General features: G+C 40.0%; 1 protein-coding gene and 1 non-coding gene across 5 annotated transcripts in view; both read right to left on the bottom strand.

Moving 5' to 3' along the window:
• The window catches only part of Glis3 (GLIS family zinc finger 3), a 492950-nt gene that overhangs the window by 155078 nt on the left and 322051 nt on the right, over nt 1–15821 (bottom strand). The window lies entirely within an intron of this gene.
• LOC123458217 lies at nt 11059–11161 on the bottom strand. Its single transcript, XR_006635514.1, has one exon. It is a non-coding gene; the product is annotated as a U6 spliceosomal RNA (small nuclear RNA).

Below are 15821 nucleotides of genomic sequence, written 5' to 3'. Positions count from 1 at the left end.
ATGTAGAGATTGACACAAAAAGTACTACAAACATATAATGTTCATCTGAAGTGGCAAGCAAGAGACCTTAGCACTACCCTATATGCACACGTGTGTTTATGTCTCAAATAAATAGAAATATTATAAAACATTTTTCCTTAACAAGTCTGTATAAGAATACTGTAACATATAATAATAACTATACTAGGGGGCTAAAGAGATGGCTTAGCAGTTAAGGCGCTTGCCTGTGTCCCATGTTCAACTCTCCAGATCCTGTGTAACCCAGGCACACAAAGATGAGGCAAGCACAAGGTCACGCATGCTCACTAGATAGTGAACACATCTGGAGTTCAAGTTCAGTGGCTGAGGCCCTGCCGCACCAATTCCCTCTCGCTTTCTGTATCTCTCTTAAAAAATAAAAATAAATAAATAAAAATAAAAACTATACAAAGCATGTATGTCTTCATTTCTCATTGGGGAAGAAACATAGGACATATGTACAAGTCTCAAGGGTAGGATGTAGTCATGAAGAAGAATGTATGAACTGTATTCATGAGTAGAAAAAAGAGGAAAATACATACACATACAAAAAGAAGAATGTATGAAAGGATATGTGACCTGACCCTGAATGATGCTCATATATTACACTTTTAAAAGATAAAAATCCATGGCATGATCCCAATTTTCTTGAAAAATATCATCTCTGTAAATGTATATATTTGTATGTTTCCACAACCGCACAGAATGCACAGAAGGACCCACACTAAACTCTTACCACTTACTATTTTAGGAGGGAGCTGCCTGGGGGCAGGAGATGAGGAAAACACTTTGTCTACTGTGGTAAGTAACTATTCCTTGGCTACTTGAGAAAGAACCATAAATTATATCTTAAAACTATAATTACATTTTCCATTAACTCAGATTAACGTCTCTCTCCCCTGCCTCCTCTCCATAACTCTAAATTTGTATGGTTTTTTTGGAATGTGTGCTCTAAAATATGATGTGGATGCTTGAGATGTCTGGGTTATAACTTAAGAGGTCTTGAGATTGGATTTCAAATCCACTGCTGCTAGCATAAGAGGATGAGGACCCTGACAATATGATTCTGTTGTGTGACAGGAGCAGCATGAGACTCAGGATGAAGCCTCGCCTTATGGGCTTCCAACATCCTCTGACTGAGTTCAGCAGTGAGTTGTACATGTTCAACTCCTGCTAACGACAGAGTCCAATGGCTGTCTGGAGACCCACTGTGCTTTAATTAAACAAGGCAATATTTATCAGCAAAGCAACAAAGGATATTTTTAAAGGAAGATTGCACATATGAAACATACATGTTTGTGTGATAGGCCATCTGTAACAACCCTCAGCTGAAAGTTGTACGTTTGCAAGGATGTTTGGTTAAGTTATACAAATGGTATTTGAAAACTCAATAGGTTCTGTGCTTATAATTTTTCCACAAAGTTTTTTCCAGCTTTATGAAGTTACATCATTCTTTTTACTTTCATCAGCATTCTTATTTAAATAAATCTTTTCACATAAGTATTATATCCAAAACATCAGACAAATAACAGAGTGCAACTCAGTTAATTATCATATATTGGTTACATTTGCATAACCACTATAGATAAAAAATAGAAATATGTTATCATTATTCCAAAAGACAATCAACCTTTGCTTCTTGGGGAGAAAATCTGAATTATCAATTAATTTTATTTGGAGTATTTAGGAAGTTATTCTATCCATTGGGACTTAATGCAGAGCTAGCTGGGTAAAATATAAATATGAATGAGTGATGAAATTTAATTATGACTCCACAGAGTCTACAGACAAAGCATCCCTTTGGAAATACGAGAGGCACTTCCATAAGGCACACTACTTTTCCACTGTGTCACTGGAGTGACAGTCAAGACCAATGACTCCTCCGTGTTTGAGTCACAGAAGTAAAACCAAACCCTTGACTCATCTCTAGGTTTACTCTCACCCCTAAGTTCCTTTGTCACCAAGATACAGTGTAATGAAATGCATATGACCCAGCAAACCTAACAATATCTCTCACTGTTCAGAGACGGTAAAACAGATGATTAATTTGTCAGCATAAAGTGAAGGCTCAGAAGGCTGAAATATCAATCTCTTCTTTTCAGCCTATTAGTTTTACTCTGAATGAAAGGGTGCTTAGAATTCACATTCAAGTTAATAATGCACCATAAAGGAGATAAATAAAGGAGAGCTGACCTTGGGAAGGTCTTCCTAGACCTGGAAGGAAATAACATCTCCAAGGAGGCAGGGATCTGGGGAAAAGGTTTAAAATTGTGCAGAATCTCCACCCATCGTGCACACGGAACATGACCAGAATGAAGGGAAAGCAGTCAGGGCCAGCTTCACAAAAGCAGTTCTCAGGACCTTTCTGTGATTGTTACTGAGAGCCACTGGCGGAGTTAGCTGTACTAGACATCAAAAAGTCTGGGTTAGCTCTTGGAATCTTCTGGAAAGCTGCCGTTCCTCACCACATAGAATGACTGAGACATTCAGTTTGCTATGCATGAGTTCACCAAAATAACTTGAGCTCCTTGTTTTTTGAATTCCAGGCCTGCCCCAGAGTTGCTTCCAAAGTCACTCTCGGTGACTATATTGGCGACTCAGCACTACTGCCCAGAAATTGAATAAAATCCTAAAAGGAGCCATTTATCAGACCATAGTAGGCTAGACAGGAGACTTTAACTAGATTGTTATTTCCCAATTTGGAACAAATTTGCACCTTGGTAGGTAAATGCTACCTACTTCTGGTAAGACGCCTTATTTAGGGTTGTACAGCTTTCTTGTACGGCAAATGGATAAGGTGCAAGGCATCCACACAGGACTAGGAAGTCAGAGATTCAGGCTTAGTGCTCATTGTTGCTTAAATGTGAAAGGCTGGCATATATGATAAATGAAAAACAGTTATTCAGGGTGGTTTATCAGATCAGCTCACCTCATAGGATCACAGCTATATGGAAGAGAACCTTCTGCTTAATGCTTAAGCTCAGAGGAGAGTAAACCAGACCCTCATTGAGCTGCAGATGCTGCAGAGACTGGGAACACAATGCTCATGAACAAGGTTGTTTCCATGGTTTAAAAAAAAAAACAAAAAACTGAAGTAACCGAATCTTACAATTATGAGAGGATAATTTTCATTCTTTAAGAAAAAAATGGTAATAATTATTATGGGACATAGAATCCCAAACGGGATTTTCATTTTATTCAAATTAGACAAACCAATGCATTATTTGGAAGATAAAGTATTATCTTATCAACCTTAAAGTTCAATATAGCTAATTCTTAAAATTTTCTGAATTTAGAGAGCATTGGTATTGTATATGTGAGCAGCCATTCCTAAAAAGGTGACTTTGCCCCTTACCCCAACACCCTCCTGCAAAACATTTGTCCATAAATACAGACATTTTTAGTTGTCACAAGTAATATGAATTTATGCTATGAGAAGAAACACCTGACATCAAGTTGGTAGCCAAGAAGGGATGTTGCTAAACATCTAGCAGACACAAGACATTCCTCCAACTCATAGGAATTATAACTGTGCCAAGGGAAAGCCCTGTCCTACAGTACAGAAAGGTGAGACTTTTTGTGGGAGCAGAAGCAGCAGCCTGACTCAGTAATATAAGTTTAGAGGCACAGCTTGTCTGTATTTACCCTGCTATGTGGCCAAGGCATTCTGGAAAAGAAAACAAAATGGTAGATGTGAAGGGAAGAAGAATTCTTATGGTTTTCCATCACCACCAGAGTTGAGTTGTGGCAAAGTAGCCAAGGAATTATGAAAATGAAGGACATCAATAGCTCATCTCAAATCGTTTCTGTCCATAGTAAAACACTAACTACTTTCTGCCTGGTGCAACATGTCATTAGCTAAAACTGAACTAACTTGTGTTTAAAATGTGTTACAGACACAAGCTAGTTGGTCTGGGTACAACTGGCCCAGCCTTAAAATGAAATAAAATGAATAACAACAATGTCATTTTCCAACTTCTATTCAGTCATCACTTATACCTAACAGTGAATGAAAAAAATCTTAGAGAAGCCTTTGGGGAAACTAATAGCAGGTTTGTGAGAAAAGGGAAGAAGAGAAATGGAGAGATATTTATGGTATCATAAATAGATAGGCACACAGATATGTCAGGGCTCCAGAGGTAGCCTGAGTGCCAGGCTACAAAGTTGGTCTAAGCACAATAAAGGAATCCGTGACCCACATGATACAGTGTGATAGCTTCCTGTTTATCTGATTGGCATGGCACCCTTGCTCACCAGGTGTATTTACACCTAATGTTTTAATAATAGAACTTTGAAAAGGATTGTCTTGTGTTTAAAGTATGAATGACTCCAGCAATTAAATGATACTACACTTTAGAATGCTGTACTATTTACTGCCATCGCACAGTTGGAAAGAAGGGAGCCAGCTCCTCTCTTACCCTTTGTATTCAGGACAGCAATTGCCAGTTGAGATACTGGGGTGTTGTTGCTTTGGGCCAGACACACCCCAGCGAACTGTGGTCCAAGGAGAGACTTGTCCTCAAAGCAGTGTGTTAGGACACACATTGCTCATATTACACATCAGTTACCAACACTGCATATCTCTACTATTTGACATGTTGAGGTTGTAGTGTCTCATAGAGAGGATGCTGTTCCACAGCACAGTGAACTTTTATGCTACTTACAAAACAAAGCAAAAATCTTTCTGAGGAATTCCTCATTCAGAAAGGTGAAACTAGATGTCGCTCCTCTTTTACCCAGCAAGTCTTGAGCTGTTCTTCTGTTTCAGGCAATGATCTGTACATAAAACCCAACTCTTTTTTACACTTGCTACCATTACTTTTGCCCTCTTTCATTCTATCCTTATTGTACTGCTTGAGTCCCTATAAGTGTGTGTGTGTGTGTGTGTGTGTGTGTGTGCCCAAGAAGTCCTTGCTCAACTCTGGAGGGAATGTGATGTGTTTCAGGTGGCAAAGCCCTGGGTTACAGATAACAATGTCCAAGATCCTGGGTTGGGGCCAAGGGAGTCCTGAAAGAAACATGATCCTTCATGTTTGATGCCAGCAAACTTTCCCCTTATTTCTGGATTCTGGACTGAAATTTCAGAAGGACTTTTTATTTGATTCCCGATGGATTATCCTGGGGTCATTTCTCAGATGAACTGTCTTTAGGCACTCTTCTTTTTCTGGTCTCAAAGTGCAGTGGGATAGAAGCTTTAGGACTTGAAGCAAGAGTAGTGTTAGAAAACTTTCTACCTCTGTGTGTAACTCAAAAAATCTCAAGTAGTGTTAGTGAGTCCATATGTTGCTGGAAGTTAAGTACAAGACAATCATTTTTCAAAGAACTGTTTACTAACTATGCAACTTGTTTCAATAATGACTTGAGAGACTTCATTTTATATAAAAGTACATTTTGATCTTTAATATTTTCCAAACCATGTATTTCAGTGAGTCAGGGCTAGTATAGAATAGTTTGTAATACCAACTACAAGAGGTAACCAAATGATAAGGTTTGAGTTATAGTCCTTCTCAACTCTGATATCACCTGCAAGTTGTGTGAATACAGATGGAGGTATAATGAATACCCTCTATAGTCAAGGTTATAGTCTATTATAGTGAAAAGACATAGTAAAATCAGCCAAAGAGAGTGATGCATAAAGCGCAGTTTGGAAGGGTTCCAAGTGCATAAGCCTCCAATGTCTTCAGGATATGAACCCCTCTCCCCAAATTGATGTGTGAAAGAGAAGGACACCTGAGCTTTGCTGTTCAAAGCATTTACTGGGTTCCATTATATAAGCATCATGCATGTGATCTGAGCCTCTAAGTTGATGGGTATCACATAACCAAAGATCTTGCTGGTCATTTTGGAATGGTAGTTCCCACTCTAAAATTGTGAGGTGTTGCTTGCCCAACCTTAGATCTGGTATAGCTAGCTTTCAAACTAAACAAAGATGCTCCTAGTGCCTCCCAGAAGCTGAAGGCAAAACAGAATTCTCTTAGGGCAAGGCCATGTTCTTCATTACAAAATTTGCCTGTTTTCACTGAGTATGTTAATCTTAGCTCATTCCTGACTTTGATACTTTATATGGGAATCATTTGCACACAAATCCACTGGGAAGTTTTTATAGCAGAAGCAAATTTAAGCTGGGAGTAAATATCTAATAACATAGGTCAAGACCATCAAAGCCAGAATAAGATGTCTAAAAATCATAATAAAAAATCAAGAGTAATGGAGGAAGAATTTAAACATGTTACACCATTTTATGAGAATAAGAAGATAATAAAATCTCAATATTAAATTTTGGTAATTTTTGAGGTAGGGTCTCGCTCTAGCCCAGGCTGACCTGGAATTCCCTATGTAGTCTCAGGCTGGTGTCAAATTCACAGAAATCCTCCTACCTTGGCCTCAAGAATGCTGGGATTAAAGACATGTGCTACAATGCCTGGTTTATTTTTAAATTTTTTACATAATTTCTTAGCTGCCCTACTGAAAACTAACCATTTTTTTATTGTAACCTATCTTAAGGTTCTTAGCCCTATATTAGATTTCTTAAAAGGAAGTCCTTACAAAAATCACCAACTTATGAGCTCAAATCAGTTATGATTCCTGCAAGTGTGAAAAATAAGTGGACATATGGTACAAATTCTCACCCATTTCTACTTTATTTTACAAGTGAGATGTGTAAAGCTCTTCAAGGCCTTCCCTACCATACATGAAAAACAGAGCACAGAGTTCTGGATTTACACCTATTTTTTTCCTCTCCCAACATGAAATTTTATGAATTACACACATTGGTAGGTCAAAAAAAATTGGGTTTCCTTAAATAAGTGAATGGTTTCTACTGAATTGGCAAATTCAATGCATACGAAGGACCTACAGTTTGTAAATTCCAAATACAGAACCTCCCTCTGAGGCATAGGTAACAGTTGGGTGTTATGTCTATTCAATACAAGCAGCTAAATTCCCTGGGCCACACATATAAAAATCTAAATTCCACAAAGAATCTCTATTTCACCTCAAATCTCCAGTTCTTAATAATTTTAATGCAGTTGAGTACTTGAGTGGAAGAGAAAACTCTTATAAACAGACACATGTAGCTCTGCTATTTTCTAAGTGCACCAACACCTTGGCAGCCTCAGAAATACCAATCATTCACAAATACAGAGAACAGAAACAGCAACATGGGGAATTTACAATGAAACTATGACAGTTTAAAAGAACAGCACATCCTTTTAACCCATTTTTCTTCCACCCAGGATGTGTTAAAGACTATCGATTACAGTTGAGGGAGAATTAAGGTCTCTATTTACATATTTCATAGTGCCTGTGAAGCTTAAAAAGTAAACTTCATTGTAAAAGTATGTCATTAGGTCAAGCAATTTCATTATCTGAGTATAGGGGAAAATGTCCTTTAATGTCTTCATCCAGAGCAAAATGAATAGTCAGGAATCAAAAAGTTCCAAACTCTTCACATTAAAATGAAGAAAGAACAAGGGGAAGGACAGGTAATGGAAGTAGACAATGTGATAACACATATGGAATTCTGACACAGGCACACTGGCAGGAAAAGAAGCTTCTACAATCAGGGATTCTCAGCTGGGTGGCCAGAGATTAGAAATCCCCCAGGGTTGTGGGGTGTTTTGAAAAGGGGCATTCAATATTATAATCTTATATTTTGAATACAGAAAAATACTTTTCATTTTTGTAACATAAACCTTGGTGACTCCAGCTCCTCAAAACCTTCTGGGCTGATGGAGATAAGCCCATTCTGTACTGGCTGCCAAGGAGATTCTCAACAGGAGAGCAGTGGGCAGTGGAAGGGTGAGGCACAAAGCAGGCAGAGCCCCTGAGGGCTCAGGGATAGGCAGGAGGGCTGGGGATTTGGGCTGTTCATCTAAAGAGGGCATTAGGGCTTAAAAGACTGAAAAACACTGTTAGAAGTCATCTGAAAACTAATGTAACACCAGCAGTCCTATACTGCAAGAGCTCTTACTGGTCTGTGAAGCTAACCTTGGGGAGCACTTGACTTTTTGGAACACAACTTATGGTACTTTCTTAAGCCTCTCTCAACTCTGGGTAGGAGAAGCTCAAAGTACTCAAATAAACACTCAAATAAAGTATCCCAAAAACATGTTATTGTGCTTTCAAATAAACATTTTAAGCCCTGTGGCTTTTTCTTTTTTTTTTTTTTAAAGGAACTGATTATTGTCCATATTGAAGAGTCTCATAGGCTCATGGGGAAGGCATGAGGGAAGCTATCATATAGAGACTCCACCAAAAAGCAAAAAGCAAACAATAGCAAAAAGAAAAAAGAAAAAGAAAAGAAAATCCCAACATTTCAAATCTCTCTCTGCTTCCACGGCCCTCATTAAAAAACTGCACCTGTCAATACCACACAGCTATATTAGGTGGCTGTAAGTGAAAACTGCTAAGGTAAATTGGTAATTTTTCATAAACTGAACTCTATGTAGGTGAAACACCATAATGCTGATGCCATCTCGTCAGTTCAGTAGCCAATCAGGTCCCAGTGGGCCATATGTGTATTTATAAATATATCTGCTAATGTAAAGGTCGTGCTGTTCACTGCTCGGGGAAACCAGGAACATTTGGAACCATCCCTAGAAGATTTTGGTTTCTTAAAAAAATATTTTGACAATTTATGACAAATGCAATCCTGCCCCCATATGTTTTTTACTATTTAAAGGAAAATGCCATCCAGTTGCCTTCCCAGAAACACGTGAAATTTTTTTTTTCCTTTAATAATAAAGTTGAGAGATGGGAGGGAAGAGAGGTTACCTGCCACACATTTGAAAGATGTAAATATCTTTTCAAACTTTGCATGCCTCAGCTAGAGCTCTCAAAATCCACATCACTGCTCATGACCTTGAAGTCACATAAACTTTTCCATCAAACTGGAAGAGGAAATGGAAAATACACTGCTATGGGAGGAAAATGGTAGCATGCTCCTGTCATAAAATGCTGTCTTATCCATGGCCTGTTTGTTTCCTCCTAGTTATTCCTTCTCCCTTCCCTAGGCATGAGGAGGAAAAGAGCCATACTTAACTGTTCCCCTGTGACAACCTCTGTGGAAATGCCTCATGGATCGATTTAGGCCCTCTCCATCAGGGATGGGAATAACATGTCTGTAGGAGCCAGAAGTCCAGAATAAACTTCACACACTACACTTACATTTAGTTGTAGCTCACTCCATTTTTTAGTACCAAAAACACCAAGGTTTCTCTATGGCTTGGAGGACAGAAACTTTGTTTAAAACAAAAACAAACAAACAAAAAGACAAAGTCATAATCTGAAGAAAAAAATCCAACAAGATGGAAAGGTATGAAAATATTTTGAGAGAACTTGTTTAATTGCCCAGCAATGCCTTCCATTCAATTTATCCCTCGAATCAGAATAACCATGACAGATGGCTCCTGCTAGTTAGAAAAAAAAAAAAAAAGTAGCTAAATTTTCAGATAACGCAGCCTTCTGTCATGTTCTCCAACTCTGAGGCTGCGTGATTTGTTTAGCAGGCTCTGAACTACAGGCTGCTAGTTGGTGACCAACTTTCGCTTTGTATCTGCAAAATTCACACCCCATGATACCGTATGCTCAGCATTTCACGGAGGGAGAGATACTGTCAGTTCAGATGACAAAAGCCTTGGCTAGGCCACCCTACCTTCGCCCATGGTAGCCCCTCATTTTACACACAGAACAATGTTCCAAACATACGGATAAAGAGGAGAGCTCAGGGCTCTTCCAGGCTGCTACCTCTGTGTAGCAGAGTAAACTCATATCTGATGCTTTAATTACAACCCTAATGGACACACTTAATTTGTTTTGGAGAAGTGAAGTTGATATCCACTAGTGCTATTATTAAAAAGACTAATGAGAGCTGCTTGGGAAGAAAAGAAAAGATTTATTGAATTCCTTTTGGCAGCCTGCACAGCTTAGTAATTTTGAGAGCCCATCAAAACAGCAGATAGATACCCTGCTCAGATGTGCTGTTCGGGATGTGAGCTGGGTTTCAGATTTTCAATAACAAATCTGTCACTCTGATTTTAATTAGAAGGCTTAAAGCAGCTACATCAATAATGGCAGAATGACGGCTCAGTTCAAAGATCATAGAGATGTTACTCTATTTTAATAGTTCTTTTATACAAGTACATATTTCAGAAGTTTGCAAGGCATTCATCTTGACTACCCCTTTCACCAAAGAACAGAAAAAAAAAAGTATTCCTAATTGAATTGAACCACAAATACTAGCAGTCACCGCCACTTCTACAGCAGGCTGTTGCATCCAGCTGGTTAGAAGGTCTAATTTCACACCACGTAGCAATGAAACGCTGCTAACTTTTATTTGTGAGTGTAAAACAGTAATATTTCATGACAACTAAAGGCCAGTTGATGCCGCTGGGCACACCCTCCACTGGTGTCAACTGGAGACACAAATGGATTTGAGTACTGACAAGTAGGACTTTCTCAGAAATAGCCCACAGTGGAGAGAGAACTGAAGCAGGGAGGAAGGTTGAAGCCCTCTGGAGAAGTTCATGAGTAGCTGTTCCTTAGCCTGAGAGAACTAGATAGTGGAAAGTACAGAGAAAAAAAAAAAACTAATAGAGCACATAGTGCTGTTATTGGACCTTCACTGAGTCTTCTAAAATGAATAAAAAGTTATTGATTGCATATTTATCATATAAATAATCATTTAGTATCATAAGTTATTATTAGCATGTTCGCATGACTCATTTGCACTTTGAAGGAAAAATGTGAGAATGTACATATATGTGTTGCATAATGACACTTGGTCAATGCTGAGCTACATTTATGATGGTGGTTCCATAAGACTACAATGGAGCTGGAAAAAAATTCCTAGTACAGCAAGGAGAACATTGTGCCCCGATACATTATTCACATGTCTGTGGAACAGCTGGTGTAAACAAATCTACTCTGGTGTCAGACACCTAAGAATGCAGCAATACAAATATATAGAATGCTAATACTTGCCCTTCATAATAAATGACTACTACTGGCTTATGTATTTACAATATACAATTTTTAAAAAAATATATGGAACACTTCATGAATTTGTGTGTCATCCTGATCAGGGGCCATGCTAATCTTCTCTGTATTGTTCCAATTTTAGTAATGCACTGCCAGAGCAAGGACATTTGTGCAATTTTATCCCTATTTTAGAAGAATACTTTGTCTAATAAAAAATAAAAGGTTGAGCCAGGCGTGATGGTATATGCCTTTAATACCCACACTTGGGAGGCAAAGGTAGGAGGATTGTCATGAGTTCAAGGCCACCCTAACACTACATATGCACTAATTCCAGGTCAGTAGAGGACAGAGTGAAACCCTACCTCAAAAGAAAACCTCCCCTGCAAAAGGTTGAGGGCTGAGATACAGCTCAACTGGACTACTTGCACCATCTAAATGAGGGGATCCACTGGACAGTTAATCATTGGGGAGCTCAGGTCAGGATAGACGTGTGTATGTGTGAGACCCTGGGTCCCATCCTCAGCTCCACAAATATATCAATTAAAAGGTTGGCTGTAAGACAGTATGTGGTGTGACTCTAGCAGCAGCCTCACCCATTTTGAGCTCCTCCGTGTCTTCATGAGCATATCAAGGGTTTGAAGTGGGTCTAGGTTTGGGTAAGCACACCTAAGACATTCATACACCAGAATTTCCTAATTACCCATTTCTCAGAATGAAACTTCTGGTGTCTGACCACTTGGCAATAATATGCTCACATGTTCACATGTAAATATATACTAATATATGAGTATGTATGGTGTGTATACATATATCAAATTTGATTATCATTAGGATTGTCCTAATAAATAATAATAATAATAACAACAACAATAATAATAAAGAATTGGGATAAATTCTAAGCTGAAGCTTCTAAATCAAGGCATTTGCATCTAAAAATAAATTCTGTTATATGAAACCAGTGTGTTAATGACAGGGTATGCAATGAGTCTTTTTGAAGCACTTTTCAAGGGTCTGGTCCTGAAAAACTGAGCTGATTCTACTGCTGGCTCATTCACAACATGGTACAAATCCCCAGGCCCCTCCCACTTCCTTTGAAATGCTGGTCATCACTTTCCAGAATAATCTGAACATTCCTTTCACACCAGTCCTCGGTGTTGCAGCCAAGGTCGTATGAACTCCCTATAGACATTCCTCAAATCTTTTTATTAATACTGACTACTGTGGTCGCCATACATATGTTTAGGATGGCGATGAATGTCCACCTACTTGCTGCTCTGTCACTTTTCAGACTCTATGTCTTTGGGACAGTAATTTACACTCTGTGTGCCTCCACAAACTTAGAGCATCTCCTCTAGAAGGCCCCGAGGATCTCTCGGGACTTCCTTTTCCCACAACACTCCCTACTTCTCTTAGCATGGCATTTCACACAGTTTGAAAGCATGGTGTAGACCTGTTCAAGTGTCTTCCCTACACTAGACTATCAGAGTAAGTGTCCTATCTGCCAGTCATGGTCACCACCTAAGTGTTGCTCCTTGAGAATGATCATTACTAAGTACCTATTTTATTTATTTTTAATTAGCATATGCCCCTTTGTTATGACATATCCATTCATGCATATATTATATTTTCTGTATTTTGATCATATTTATTTCCTCTATAACTCTGCCTCATCCCTTCCCCACAATGCCCTTTCTTATTGTTTACCTCTAATACTTGCTCTTTTACTTTCATGGACTAGAAAAGACAGAAAACAGGTAATATGTGTCTTTGTGAGACTGGCTTGCTTGACATGGCAACCTCCAGCTCCATCCACTTTGCTGAAGATGACATAATTCTTCCTTATGATGAGTGGATATTTTGAAAAGACAGTGTTGCAGTTACCTTCTGGTTGCTGGGACGAACACCCACCCCTGAAGCAGCTTATGGGAGGACAGGGTTTATTTCAGGCTTACAGAATCCAGGGGAAGCTTCATCAAGGTGGAAGAAGCTGATTCACTTCATCATACATCTTCAGCAGAGACAGAACTGCCAGCACCGGCAAGCATGAACAGCCAGAGCTCAAGTTGGTTCTAAATACACCTCTCAGAGCTGGACTCAAGAACCACGCCTAATGACACACCTCCTCCAGCTGGGTTCCACCTGCTGAAGACTAAGTAGGAAGCTTAACCAAAATATTCCCTAGGCAATGGGGACGTTACATTCAAACCTCCACAGACACTGATGATCTCCTTGATAGAACAAAGGATATAGCAGAGAGCACACAGATGGATGCATACATCCAGTGGGGAAGGACAGGCTGACAGATAAATAGGTCAAGGTAGAGTGTGGTGGATGATGACCATGAAGACAGAATAGAGGGGCTCGGCAAGGTTTGCTGCTGGAAAGGAGGGGTGTGAGAGGCCTCCCTTGACAAGGACACGTGGAAGAGGTATGCTGGCATCTGGAGTTAAGAGGGACACGCTGCTGGATCTGGATCCTTCCTGGACCTGGATCCTTCCTACTGCTTTGACACACAAGTTTCCTAAACAATCTGAGGACTTAACAGGAGGTCTTCTGCTCAAAACAATAAGAATTTCCAAATGAAACCCCATGGATATGTAGTTTTATGTCAGGCACTAAAGTGAGTAACATTATTTTGTGTGTGCTTGAAATTAATTCCTGGGCCTCACACATGGAAAGCAATAATGTGACCTTAAGACAACATAATTCCTCAAACAACAAAAGCTTATGATAGGAAGGAAATCTTTAAGAGTTCAAAGAATGGAAGTACCAAGCAGCCCAAGTTCATGTCATATATAAGTAGCAGAGCTGGAATTATATACCTTTTCTGCTATACCCAGATCGTGTATCTCTTCACCGACCCCACCCCCACTCCCCAGGCACAAGCTGTCCAGCCATCCGCAGGGTCACTTCAACTCAGGTCTGATGTGGCTGGACAGCATTAGTATCACTTTGTTTACTTCCATCCCATGTGACTTTGCTGTGAGTTTGGTGCCTTTGACAGTCCATGCTACACATAATCCTGAGGTGATCTCCCCTTTAAAGTTCACTCATGTGCCTTTGTAAACCCAAAGGGATAGCTGTTTAAAAATCAGAAGAGGGGGCTGGAGAGATGGCTTAGTGATTAAGCACTTGCCTGTGAAGCCTAAGGACCCCACTTTGAGGCTCGATTTCCCCAGGATCCATGTAAGCCAGATGCACAAGGGGACACCCACATATGGAGTTTGTTTGCAGTGGCTGGAGGCTCTGGCATGCCCATTCTCTCTCTCTCTTTCTCTCTCTCTCTGCCTCTTTCTGTCTGTTGCTCTCAAACAATTAAATGAAAATTAAAAACAAATTTAAAAAAAACCAGAAGAGGGCTGGAGAGATGGCTCAGTGCTTAAAGGAATTTGCTAGCAAATCCTGATGGCCAGGGTTCAATTCCCTAGTGTCCACGTAAAGCCACATGTACAAACTAGTGCATGCATCTGGAGTTTGTTTGCAGTAGCTGGAGGCCCTGGTGTGTCCATTCTCTCTCTCTCTCTCTCTCTCTCTCTCTCTCTCTCTCTCTCTCTCTCTCTCTCTGCCTCTTTCTGCTGGTCTGTCAAATAAATAAATAAAATAAATGTATTTAAAAAGCAGAAACACTTGGACAGCTCTTCTCAGAAAGCAAAGCATATGTAACTTTAATGTTAAACACCAAGTAAATGTTCCTTAAAAATCTGCCTAGAGAAAGACGTACCCACGGTGCTCTTCTGTCGCGCTGCTCAGTTCTGCCTTCTGTCCCTCGCTGGCCTTCTTGCGACAGCTGCCTCCTCCTCTTTCCTTCCTCTCAATCTCTCTCTCTCTCTCTGCCAGCAAGTCAGATAATTAAATGCCACAGTAGTGACACTTGGCATTTCAATGAGTGCTCTGTATTTACTACTCAGGTCTCAGCAGCCCTCCGGCTCAGCGTGTAAGCAGGCTAGTCTGCCGCACAGAAGTGCTCCTTTGTTGCAGAGATGGAGGAACTGGAGAAAGATGAGCTCAGGCAGCAGTCCAGACCGAGATGAGGACAGCAGCGGTGTCCAGCCTCTCCCCTAACCATCTTCTCATTGTTTATTTCCTCAACTCAATTAAGCACTTATTTGTGGAGACCTCAGCCCTTGTGCTCAGTCAGGCCTCTGCTGGGAAACTTTGAAAATGGATTTGGTTGAAAAGGAATGGAACTTGTGGTCTTCTCATTTCAACCAGGTACTGGGAGAGTACATTGCAATCTATAGGACTACAACATCATTTCACCTTTTCAGTTTCCCAGACTTGCAAAAAATCCATTAGAACAAAAGCAGGCATTGGCTGCAAAGGCTATATTCCAAGGCGGTAGCTTTGGTATTGTATGTGTGGCATCACTTAAAACGTGCCTCCTTACCTACTATCATGTGCTCAGGCTGCAGATTAGACATCTCCTCCACCTGAAAACCCTTCCAGACCCGACCCTGTGAGTCTATGTTGAGTGCTCTCTGGGGTGTTCTGAGGCACCTGGCACTTAGCCCAATCCCAGATGGTAACCTAGGACAGGAAACTCTATCCCACTCACTGCTTCTATGCCAGTGTTCCACTGGTACCACTGTCCACTGCAGCTCCCAGAGCATAGCAGGAGTGCAAGTCAGGTATTCAATTAAACTGCTTTGCAAATGAGATAGAAATTTCAAGTCCTGTCATGCAGTATTGCATTAATATGATCCTAAAATTATCAGTATGATAATTTTATTTACTGAGTACCTACGATATTCCAGGCATTGTGTAAAGGAATTAGAACGCAAATGTCCTTCTTCCTGCGGTGTAAATCTTTATTTTCTCCTGTC

The sequence above is a fragment of the Jaculus jaculus genome, chromosome 1 (genome assembly GCF_020740685.1).
Source record: "Jaculus jaculus isolate mJacJac1 chromosome 1, mJacJac1.mat.Y.cur, whole genome shotgun sequence".
Lineage (NCBI taxonomy): Eukaryota > Metazoa > Chordata > Mammalia > Rodentia > Dipodidae > Jaculus > Jaculus jaculus.
Note: the sequence above shows the minus strand (reverse complement) of the source record. Positions and strands in the feature narration are given on the sequence as shown.